Raw genomic sequence first — 12,053 nt, 5'->3', positions numbered from 1 at the left:
CAACTGCCTGTCTTTCCTCAATACCTTTCTCTTTATGACAGTGATAATTATGCCTTTGATAAATATCCTAGCACACAACTACTTAAGCTCCCTCATTGAAATAATGTTCTTGGTTGTTCAGAAAAGTGAAGTGAAGCAAGCAAAAGTTTGTTCAAAGTGTCTGTATGATCAGTGTGGAACGTGCACTTCATGTTCAGGTGGAAAATATTTTATGTGATTTTTTTAAAAGTAGAGACATAGTAGAGAGAATTAGTAAATGAAGACGAATTATTAGAGTTGGTTTGCATTCTTGATATCTTATTTAGCATACTTTAGTCAGTTTTGTTATTATTTTGATTAATATACAAAGGAATTTTCTATGAAATATTGCTACAGGGAAACAGAAACCTTGCTGTCAAAGTTAGCATTGTTAGAACTGGGAAAGCAAATAAATTATGATGATGAACCAGTATAACTGATCTGTGACAGAATTATTAAATAAGATGAGTTTCATATTTGCTTAATGAGATTAATGATTTTTTTAAGTATTAGTTCAAAGGCTTTTCTATCTATTTGAATTCTAATATTCTACCTTCAAGAACAATGGAATCACACTAAGAAATAGCTGAAGGGGATATAGTTTGACATATTAGCACATGGGTAGATTCTGTATTCCTTGAAGCTGTAAATGAGCATGTCAAAGGATTAAAAAGCAATAAAATTTCTAGGTTAACATTCAGTCCTGCCTTAAAAATAAACTAAAACTAATCTCACAATTTTTACAATATGTAACATTAAAACCATAGAATTACAATTCTTAGGGTTTAATGACTGGAGTATGACATTTTTTCTCTAATATTCTTACATTCATTTCTTTATGATGATATCATGACTGTCTCTCACAAAAAACTAGTTTGAGCTTTATTTTGTAGATATTCCTTATGAGCATTTTGCCTGGAGATGTCAGAAGATGTAATACCTGGAACTGAAGTTACATGTCTACGTAAATCACAATGTAGAGCTGGGAATCAAACCTAAGTCCTTGAGAAAAGCAGTCAGTGCTCTTACTGGGTGAACTATCTTTCCAGCCCTTTGAGCCTTTCCCTTTACAATTTCTTCAGATGTGATTAAGAAGTTGCAACTAGTTTATTTAAAATATTTTTTCTGTGTTAAATATACTTATTAAGTCACCTCTCAGATTCCACTGTACAAAGCACAGTGAAACATGATATGGCATCCTTCCTCACATTGTGTCAGGTTAGCATTTAATTACCTTAATATCTCACTGCCTCAACCCATTGAATTTGATCTTCATCTTTCAAAGACTTATAGAAATGACTAGCAGAAAGGACTCCTATAATGCAGGTAACATTGAATATGGGGCAAACTTTGTGTTTCCTGATTCTCACTGCTCTTCATAAGCACTAGTATAGGTCATCATCAGGGAGGGAGTAAATACGCTGATAACTGTGGGAACTACAAAAGCTATGATAGTCAAACAAAATGGGTTTAGTTAATGTGATGCATTTTGATTGAATGGATGCTTTGGGGTCAACATATTCAGTAAGTTCTCACTAATAGAGAATATATCTTTGGCTTGGCTTCATAGTACCTTTCTCAACAAAGACGCTGGACTGGAGATGGCTACTTCAACTACAGTCTTCTTAGCTGCCCAATGTGTCACAGCTATTGTTATATATTATTTTAAAAATGCATATAATTTTAGAAATATCTAGTATTAGCATTCAAGATTATATAAAATTACTACCTTGGTAAGTGGTTTATTCATGACCTACAGCAATATCTACCAGTTGATAGCTGCTAAGAAATAATTGCATGTCTTGTATGTATTGCACATTTTCTTGGTGTGGACATTTCCCACCTGGCAAACTATATGACATTTCTGTTTCCTGGAGCTGTGTTATGAGTAGAATAAGAAAGAGCATAAAATCACAGACGAAGTTGAAATTGGCACAGAGTGATAGAGCCTCTTGGAAGCCTCAGAGAGTACCCATCTCAAAGTTCACTGCCACTCCTACAGAGTGAGGGTGGCCTATAAGGGAACTCATGAAAAAAGAACAAACAGTCTTAGACACTAGGACTTAAAGACTTTGATTTCAGAGCAAACAGTAAGGTTAAAGGACTTGTGGGCTAAGGCTACAGAACATCCAGTAGTTCTCAATCAGGAAACATGAGCAAAGAGGACACTGATACAACAGAGGTATGAAGATGAGTTAACCATGTCTCAGCAGAGAAGGGACACATCAAAGGTATTATAATAACAGTTTTAGACATGACTCCAAGGTCTTAGAATGAAGCAGCTGGAAGGGAAAGATGGCTATCAATAAAGTTGCTTGTTCAGGGTGTAGACGTACATGTCATTAAACATCCACACAGAAACCTTCAGAAGGCGATAAATGAATTTGTTTGAATACAAGAAACAGTGCTGGAGAAGTTCAACGCCATTGCTTTAAGAAAGCACTGAATGCAATGAATGGGAAAATGTCAATGACATCTACAGAGTAAACTACTAAGGACACTTAGTCTCAATCTTAAGTTTGGGCTCTGTTCTCTCCTTTTTACAAAATAATATAACTATTAAAATGTATTTCAAAATTTATTTTCCTGTCATAATTTTTAGTTTTAAGCATTTCTGTTGAATAAGAACAAGTTACACAATAAGGGCAGTACATAAAAGATGCATAATTTATTGTGGCATAATTGCTGCAAGCGTGAGTGTAGTCTAACAAAACACGCTTTAATTTTCATAACGTAAGAAAATAGATAATGGTGAAACAGAGTGAACTGCAAAGCCATTCTTGCATCTGAATGAAGACCTGATCTTTTCTTCATTTGTGTGTGAATTTTCTCCATTCCTGTCACTTTAAAATAACAAATTTTGTATTCATTTATGTTTAAGAAAATATTAACTGCAAGCATATAACCTTTTAACTGATTTTAGAAATACAATTCTGTCTTCAATGTTCTATTTCTCACTGCCATTTTTCTCCTCAAGCTGTCCATTTTTATTTTTCCTCAATTGACTTGCTTCTCTTCATTGTAGATCTACATGACAATGATCATTAATAAATACAAGACACAATCAATACAAGTCTCTCTTTAAATATCCTCTGCCAATACCATTAATCCAAAGCTCTTCAACTTAGCCTCAGGCAGATTTTTTATTTATTTATTTATTTATTTATTTATTTATTTATTTATTTTTTGGACAGCTTGAGAAAGCAGTCAAAATCTTTGCAATAATCTCACAAGAACAGCCTCTGTCAGAAAACATCTTTTTGGCCATTTACTAACAGCCTTCTCTGCTGAAACTTCTTTACTTAGGCCCTACAATACACATTTTTCTCAGCACACTATCTTCTGCATTCCTACTAGAATGTTTGAGTAAACCTCATTTTAAGCATTCAATGTTTTTGTAGTTTAAAGTCTCACACTCTTGCATATTCTTCCAAATAGAAGCATGGTTAGGCCAGTCACAGTAATACCTTAATCCTGTTTTAGTGTTCTGTTGCTGCAAAGAGACACATGACCAAGTCAACTTTTATAATAGAGAGCATTTAACTTGGTCCTTTATTAAGGTTTTAGAAATTTAATCTGTGATCATTGTGATGTGATGGAAAACAGGCAGGCATAGTACTCCAACAGTACTCGAAAGCTTTACATCCTGATCTTCAGGGAGGTTAAAAGACACTGGGTCTGACATGGGCCTTTTAAACTCCAAATCCCACTCTAGTCACACACCTCCCACAACTAGGACATACCTCCTAATCCTCAACAGTCCACAAATTGGGAAACAAGCACTCAATTATAAGACCCTATTGGGGCTGTTTTCATTCAAACCACTATAAATGTCCATGATATTCCTCTGCCCAAAATAAACTTTAATTTCTTCACAAAGGTTTGATAAATTCCTTTCAAGTATATAACTTGCATTACATAGCACTTTTAAAACCAACAGATGTATTGATATATATTTTTTGTATCATTTGCCTTTTAGTAAGGTGGTTTGACTTCTGCTTATTTGCAAGTATTCTTCCTTAAAGAAAAATATGGGAAAAGAGAAAAATGAAAGAAAACTGGAATTTAATTTTGTATTTTTATTACATTTTTCACTTGCAAATTACTGACCTTTAGTGAATGAAAAACCATAATGGGGCTATCTGGAAGTGTCAGCAGAGAGAAGACAACTGTCCTCACAGGGCCTCTCCAGGTATATGAGTCTACTAGCTGGGTTCAGGCACTGAGCTTTGGCCTCCTCAGGCTCTCCATTCTTACCTCTGTGTTGTAGCTCAGAATTTCTTGTCACCAGGATTTATATAATAGACTATACTTGTGGACCTATTTTTAACTGGGGCTGGTTAACACAGGAAGATTAAAAAGAATAAAGCTTTAAAGAACATTGACATATTTGGCAGATGGAGGAACTGTCAGTGGTAATTGTCTATTAGCTTGAAGTATGTGATCCCCATACATTAAAGTGAATGCCACCTTATCGTCTCCCTAAGCAAAACTGAGTCTTGAAAATAGAACATTATGGCTTTATACTTTTATGCTCTCATCTTAACACTGTATGGATTGGTCAACAGTACCTTCAACATTTGCCTTTAAGACACTGAAGCACACAGTATATAATATATATTGAGATTTATAATATGATCTTCTAATTCTGTGACAGAACCTCAAGAGTGATGAATAGTACTTGATTCATTAATTGTTCAGTGTTTTCAATGAAGTTACTCATCACATTCAATGACTGTTTTTCAGCATTACTTGCCTGGATTTCAACTCTTAATGTCATTCAAGTTAGCAGATCAACAATCAAGTTAAAAGGATTGAGAAGGATAGCGTCAACACTGTCATCAAAAGCTCATCAAGGCCAAGAAATATATGAGGTGTAACACTGTTTGAGGCATCAAGCCAGGGTTCTTTACCCAACTTTGCTGTTGTCTACACATCACAAAACGATGCTACCTGAGCTTCCTGGTACCCATATACAGGAATCTGAATATGACCTAAACAAATAGAATGTGATCCCCACAAGTTCTGTCGTTGAGTAACAGTAGGGCCTGTGGCACTGAGACACTTTTATTTCTTTTCTTTAATGAGAAGATTGTAAAGATGTGCCTGACTCAGGAGAAAAATGAATAACAGTCAAGAATTACAAAGATGGTATAATGTCACCACCAATCAGAAATGAAAATCCTGACAGACAGTAGTGTATGCCTTTAATCCTAGCACTTGGGAGGAAAATGCAGGTAGATCTCTGAGTTCAAGGCCAGACTGGTCAACACAGGATGGAGCCAGAGCTATACAGACTTAAAAACAAAAACAAAAAACAAAAAAAAAAGCAAAAAAAAAGACCCTTTACATAACAAGAAAGAAAGACTATCCTAAGATTCCAACTTACACCAATCAGAACGGCTAAGATCAAAACCTCAGGTGACAGCACATGTTGGGGAGGATGTGGAGAAAGAGGAACACTCCTCCATTGCTGTTAGGATTGCAAACTCGTACAGGCACTCTGGAAATCAATCTGGAAGTTCCTCAGAAAATTGGAAATAGATTTACCTGAAGACCAAGAAATACCACTCTTGGGAATATACTCAAAAGGTGCCCCACCAAGCCACAGGGGCACATGTTCCACTATGTTCATAGGGGCCTTATTTGTGATAGCCAGAAGCTGGATAGAACCCAGATGTTCCACTACAGAAGAATGGATACAGAAAAAGTGTTTCATTTACACAATGGAATACTACTTAGCTATTAAGAACAAGGACATGCTGAGTTTTGCAATCAAATGGATAGAACTAGAAAATATCATCCTGAGTGAGGTAACTCAAACCCAAAAGGACATGCATGGTATGTACTCACTAATAAGTGGATATTAGCCAAAAAATATACATAATACCCAAGATACAGTCCACAGACCTCAAAAAATTCAACAAGCTGAGGAGCCTACATGAGGACACCTCAGTCCCACTTGGGAGGGAGAAAAAAGCAATCACAAGGGGAGAGGGAGGGACCTGGGTGAGAAAGAGGACTGGGAGGGCAGGGGAAGAAGGGAACATGATCTGATATTGAGTCGGGGGGAAAGGACTGAAACTCTGAGGGCCAGCGGAAAGAATGGAAGCAGGCAACCTCTCAAGGTAGGAGGTGGGGGGACACTCCAGAATCTTCCAGAGACCTGGGAGGTAAGATACTCTCAGGACTCAAAGGAGGGACCTTAGAATGCCCTTTAATGGGGAGAGGGAACTTGTAGAGCCAGCCCACCTCCAGCAGAAAGAAAGGGCATCAAGTAAGGGATGAGGTTGCCATCCCACAGTCAAAAACTCTGACCCATAATTGTTCCTGTCTGAAAGAACTCCAGAGATAAAAGTGAAGAAAAATCTGAGGAAAAAGAAGTCCAGTGACAGACTCAAATCAAGCTCAAGGGGAGGCTCCAAGACCTGACTGAGGCTATGGAGTGTTCACAAAATGGGACCGATCATGACTGCTGCCCTCAGGAAGACCCAACAAGCACCTGAAAGTGTCAGATGCAGATATTTGCACCCAACCAATGAACAGAAGCTGCTGACCCCAGTAGTTGAGTTTGGGAAAGACTGGAAGAAGCTGAGAAACAGGGCACCTCTGTAGGAGGACCAGCATTCTCAATTAACCTGGACCCCTGAGATCTTTCAGACACTAGACCACCAACCAGGCAGCTTACACCAGCTGATATGAGGCCCCCTACACATATACAAATGAGGACTGCTGGGCCTGGGTTCAGTCAGAGAAGATGTACCTAACCCTCAAGAGACTGGAGGAACCAGGAAGTGGAGAGGTCTGTTGGGTTGGGGGTGGGAGATAGGGACATCCTCACGGAGACAGGACTTGGAGAGGAGGTGTGGGATGTAGAACAGAGTGGACTGGGAGGGGACTCTGGAGTATAAAATAAAGATTAAACAAAACTAAACATAAAATAAATGAAAGAAAGAAAGGAAGGAAGAACAAAATAAATAAATGAAGGAAGGAATGAACAGAAAGAAAGAGAGAGAGAGAGAGAGAGAGAGAGAGAGAGAGAGAGGGGAAGGAAGGAAGGAAGGAAGGAAGAAAGAAAGAAAGAAAGAAAGAAAGAAAGAAAGAAAGAAAGAAAGAAAGAAAATGAAATCCATTACCTTAACTTTAGCACTTTTTCAGTAATATGATCTCTGGGAGAGGACAAAAGGACCTACAAGTACAAATGTTTATCTGGGTCATATAATGCACATCCAACTGTTGAGACATAAAAGAAACTTCTTTTATTAGGAAAATTGTTATGGGTATGCTGGGGAACGTGCATATGGCTAGCACCATATCACAGAATATTTCAGCAGTGTTTACAGCTTATAATCATCAGCATGCACTGAATATTGGGTAGATACTTTAAGCACTCTGATGGGGATTGTGAAGAAATAGTAGTAAATATGCTAATGAAATGTTATGATGACTTTCAGTGATAGAATTCTAGCCTGACCATCTGACATTTGTATATGCTATTGCTGGGTCACCAATCTTTCTCTCTAATAGTTTTTGTAAATTCTGTACCAATCATACACTCAGAAACAAAATAATGTTTAGCAAATAATTAAAAAAAATGTCATGTCAACACACTAACCGAGTAAAAATAAAAGTGTCCTAAAAATAGAAGATCACAATAAATATATTTCTGAGAGATATCAGCTTATATAGAGTCCATGGATATTGTTATGGTTTTAATAAGAATGGTCCCCACAGGCTTGTATATATAGAGAGTTGGTAGAATTATTTGAAGAGATAGGAAGTATGGACTTGTTGGAGATGGTTTGCCACTGAAGCTGGGCTTTCAAGTTTCTAAACACTTAAGCTATCCTCAGTGAGCATTCAGCCTTCTACTAGTGCATCAAGATGTGTTTCCTCAGCTGTTCTTCATGACATGCATTTGCTCTGCCATCATAAACTCTTAAGTCATAAATTAAATTAAATGCTTTATTTTATACATTGTCTTGGTCATGGCATTTTATTATAACAATAGAAAAGTAACTAAGATAGCTGTTATTTAAAAACTATACCAGCTTCTAAATTTGTAAAGACTATGTAAATTTAATATCATGCAATGTTTTATGAAAACGTACTTCAAAAATGATCTACTTAGTAGCACAGAACACTTTTAAACATTTGTTAACAACACACAAAGGGACACACACACATAAACACAAACCAGAAAAATATACACATGCAAAGAGACACGTAAATCAGCTATAAATCTATAAAGCCATAAAGCATTTCTTCACTGAAACTGAAAGGAAGATCTGAAATTCTGCTTTTGGAAAATATATATGTTGAATTCTAAACTTTAGGAAGAACTAAGTGGATATATTTTCTCTGATGTAGAATTTACATGGTGAAAACTCTTAGAAAAAAATAATGTGTCAATTGAAAATACTGTTGACACTTTGAGGCGTCATCAAGACTTCATTTTGTCTACATAACTTTTAAGGTTACCCAATCTAAAAGGGAAAAAAAGCCAATATGAAATATTTGATGAATTGAACTTTGTAATTAAAATTTATGTATCCAAGCTTACATAAAACTCCATAAATATCAAAGCTGGTTAGGAAAACACAGAACATTGAACATTAGCATTTCTCCTGATGTTGCATTAGAACCTGAGGTAGCTGTTATCTGCACTTTTCTTCCTCTCCAAGGAGGCTTATATGCAGTAGAACAGCTTATTTCATTCCTGAACATTCACAAAGACTAAGTAGCAAGGAGTTGAGAAAGTAATATCAATAACAGTGAGTAATTTTGCTGAATATCATAAGAAATAATAATCATATAATATGATGTCATTTTTAAAATTCAGAACAATAAAAAATATTATAAATGTGTAAATAAAGTTCTGTTAGTTCAGTCGATAATACAGAAAGACATGGCATACAAACTGTACCATGTTATTTAAACAAGATATACTAAATAAATTTTAATGGTATTTCAATAGTTTTATACACCTGTTTTTATTCTGTATGGGGTAGTCTTCAGAAGGAGAAGGCAAGTGGTTTTTCTTAATATTAAAACTGAAATTTAACATAAAATAATATTACAGGATTTGAAGTTTGTGATTTCATGAGCAGATATTATAGTGAATTTGTAAAGTAAAAATTTCTGTTAACTGAAATTCCAGAAGTATTAGTCTAAAAAGATTATGGACTACTTTGAAATATATATGAAGATGTTTGAGTTGCATAGTTGATTTAAAATTATTTGCTCCAAGAAGATCCTTGAGATTGATGCCACGATGATTTTGGTAGCAAAATCCATTTTCTAGCATTCTCCTTCATCTAAAATGTCTTCTAATGATACTCCATACAAGTATTCACTAATCAGAAAATTACCGCAGAAGACTAGACATTAGTTTTTTTTTTTTTTTTTTTTTTTACAAATCAATATATAAGTCCTTTATTGCCCAAACTGTACTTGTGATCAGGATCTTGTTTCTGGAGCTAGGAATCTGAGGCCTCACTCATCAGCCTGCTGCATGGTTCCCTTCTCAGACACATAGATGCCATCCAAAAACTTTCTGATATCTTTGTTTTTAACTGTTGTAGCTTGCTGAATCAGAGCCGCTGAATTTGAAACAAGCTCAATATCATTTCTTTCAAGGATTAATTCATCCTTCTGGGCTTGGGAGACAGAACAAGCAACACCTGTCCTCATCCGAACCCTGCGGATGTATTTTTCACCCAAGAAGTTTCGGATTTCAACCAAAGACCCATTCTCCTGAATAACGACGTTGATGGGGAAGTGAGCGTACACAGACCTCATCTTGTAACGGAAGCCCAGTGTAACACCCTTGATCATGTTCTGAACATGACTGCAGATGGTTCTGACAGTGGCCAGTTCCTTTCTGTTACCCCACCATTTGTCAACCCGGACCCTTTTCTTTTTCTTCCCAAGAAGACTCAGCTCTACGTTGATGTGATTGAAGTCCCTCCGCAGAGTTCCCTTGGGGCCCTTCACAATGACGGTGCGCCCCTTCAGAGTGATGTCGACATTTTCCGGAATGTCGACAGTCTGATTGCTGAGAATGGTCTTCATCCTCGCAGTAGATGGGGCAAAGAGAGACCGCCCTTCGTCATCACGTTCTTGTAACCCCGACATTAGTTATTTTAAAGTCGTCATTTATTTCACATTTTTAAAATATATGGAATTTTTAAAGTCATTGTTATACACATTTTATTAATATTACTGAAAGAAATTACAATATGAGGATTCAAAAAGCAGCACTCTTCCATGGTTTTTCTGTAAACAAAACCTGGGCTATACGTTGAATCAGGTAGGCAAATCCCACAGATTTGGTTTATGGCCAGTCACAAACACAATGCTGGCCAGGGAGTAATCGGATTTGGGGAAAGAAAGAATCAGCATTTGGGTTTAAGTTCACAGTGTGACAGCTGAAAACCAGAATTGTTCATCAGCCATATATTAACTTCCTAATGAGACAAGGGTTCTGCAGTTACCACACTAAATCCCTAAGAGATGCTTGCTTGTGTTTTAGGAGTAAAGCTTTGGGTAAACTTTCATCTAGAAGGGAGATGAGGATGAATGTATCAAATGGATCTTGCAGTGGAGAAGTGTATAGGTCAATGAAACACAGTAACTTGGGGCTTTAAACATGTCTTGGAAAAACAGAAGTTTTCCACATAACAGATGACACATGTATGAAACATACTCTCCCAAGATGTTATATTCTAAAATGTTTAAAATTTCAAACATATAATAAATTATACAAACAAAAACAAAATCCCATTTCATTTTCCTATTATCAAAAATGATTAGGTTGCTGTGTTGTTTTTAAACAGCAAGCCACATCTGAAGATGTCTTGGTTGGCATTGTCTGTTGGACTAGTTTTCTCTATAATTTTTTTTTGCTTTGAGCCAGGTTATATCTATGTAGCTCAAACTATTCTGAAACTCCAACAACTGTAGCAGGCCTGTCCCAAAATCTGTTGCCCACCTGTGGATCTAGTTCCTCTAACTGGGCAGCTTCTGTCCTCAGTGAGAGAGAATGTTGCTAGTCCTGCAGCAACTTCTTGTGCCAGGTTAGGGGGGTTGTGGGAGTCATTCTCCTCAGATGAGAAGGAGAGTGGGGAATGGGGAAGGAGCTGTACGATAGGGGAAATGGGGGTCTGATATTGAAATGTAAATTAAATGAATATATTAAAGAAAAATAGTGGATTTAGCTTTTCAAACGTGAGGCATGGGAATTAATCACCTATGTATCTGTGTCTTTAAGATATAAATCTCTCATTGTTTATTTTAATTTTAAATTTCTCCATTTATTTTTTTCTTACTCTCCACCTTTGTTTTGTTTTTTTTTTCTCCTTCTCAGTGTTAGGTATAGAACTCTGACCTCTAGCATGCATGCAAATACACATATACACAACACACATACACACACCTCACTACATACACTTCCTATTGGGAGAGGAAAGATGGAGATATGTAGAGATAGTCATGGAGAATGAGATGAAGATAGAGAAAGATATAAAGAAACACACAGGAATAGAGATAGATACAGAGGAAGAGATAGAAATAGAGAAAGAGTTACAGTAAAGATGAGAAAGATGGGGAGAAAGGAAAGAGATACAGACTGAAGTAGAATGAATATTCAGCTACTTAACAGCAAGATGAGCAACAAGACAAGTATGTCTCTTCCTCAGCCTCCATTGCCACCCACCACTCTAGACTAATCATTTGTAAGCTTCTCCTGTCGTTTGCTCTCATGAAAAAGACCATCTTGCCTGCTTCTGGTCTTTAACTCCATTGCAACATGATGCTAGACAAGACACAGAAAGTACCTCTATTGTACAGATTCTGAAACTATTATGAGAATAAGAAATATCTCAAAAGAATCGTAACAGAAAAATTCCCCAGAATGAGGCAAAGAGATATAAATTCAGATACGGGGGCATTTTAGAAACCAAATTAGAAAAGGTCTAGAAAGAAATCATTAAGTACACAAGACTAAGAAATTTTGTTGAAACCTACCTTGAAAA

The 12,053-nt window shown here is 36.5% G+C and overlaps 1 protein-coding gene and 1 pseudogene across 2 annotated transcripts in view; both read right to left on the bottom strand.

Annotated features, from left to right (window-relative positions):
- The window catches only part of Sntg1 (syntrophin gamma 1), a 303,666-nt gene that overhangs the window by 60,967 nt on the left and 230,646 nt on the right, over nucleotides 1-12,053 (bottom strand). The gene's annotated exons all lie outside the window — the stretch shown is intronic.
- Nucleotides 9,440-10,102, bottom strand: LOC114622907 (annotated as a pseudogene).

Source organism: Grammomys surdaster, unplaced genomic scaffold (genome assembly GCF_004785775.1).
Source record: "Grammomys surdaster isolate TR1022 unplaced genomic scaffold, NIH_TR_1.0 64, whole genome shotgun sequence".
Lineage (NCBI taxonomy): Eukaryota > Metazoa > Chordata > Mammalia > Rodentia > Muridae > Grammomys > Grammomys surdaster.
Note: the sequence above shows the minus strand (reverse complement) of the source record. Positions and strands in the feature narration are given on the sequence as shown.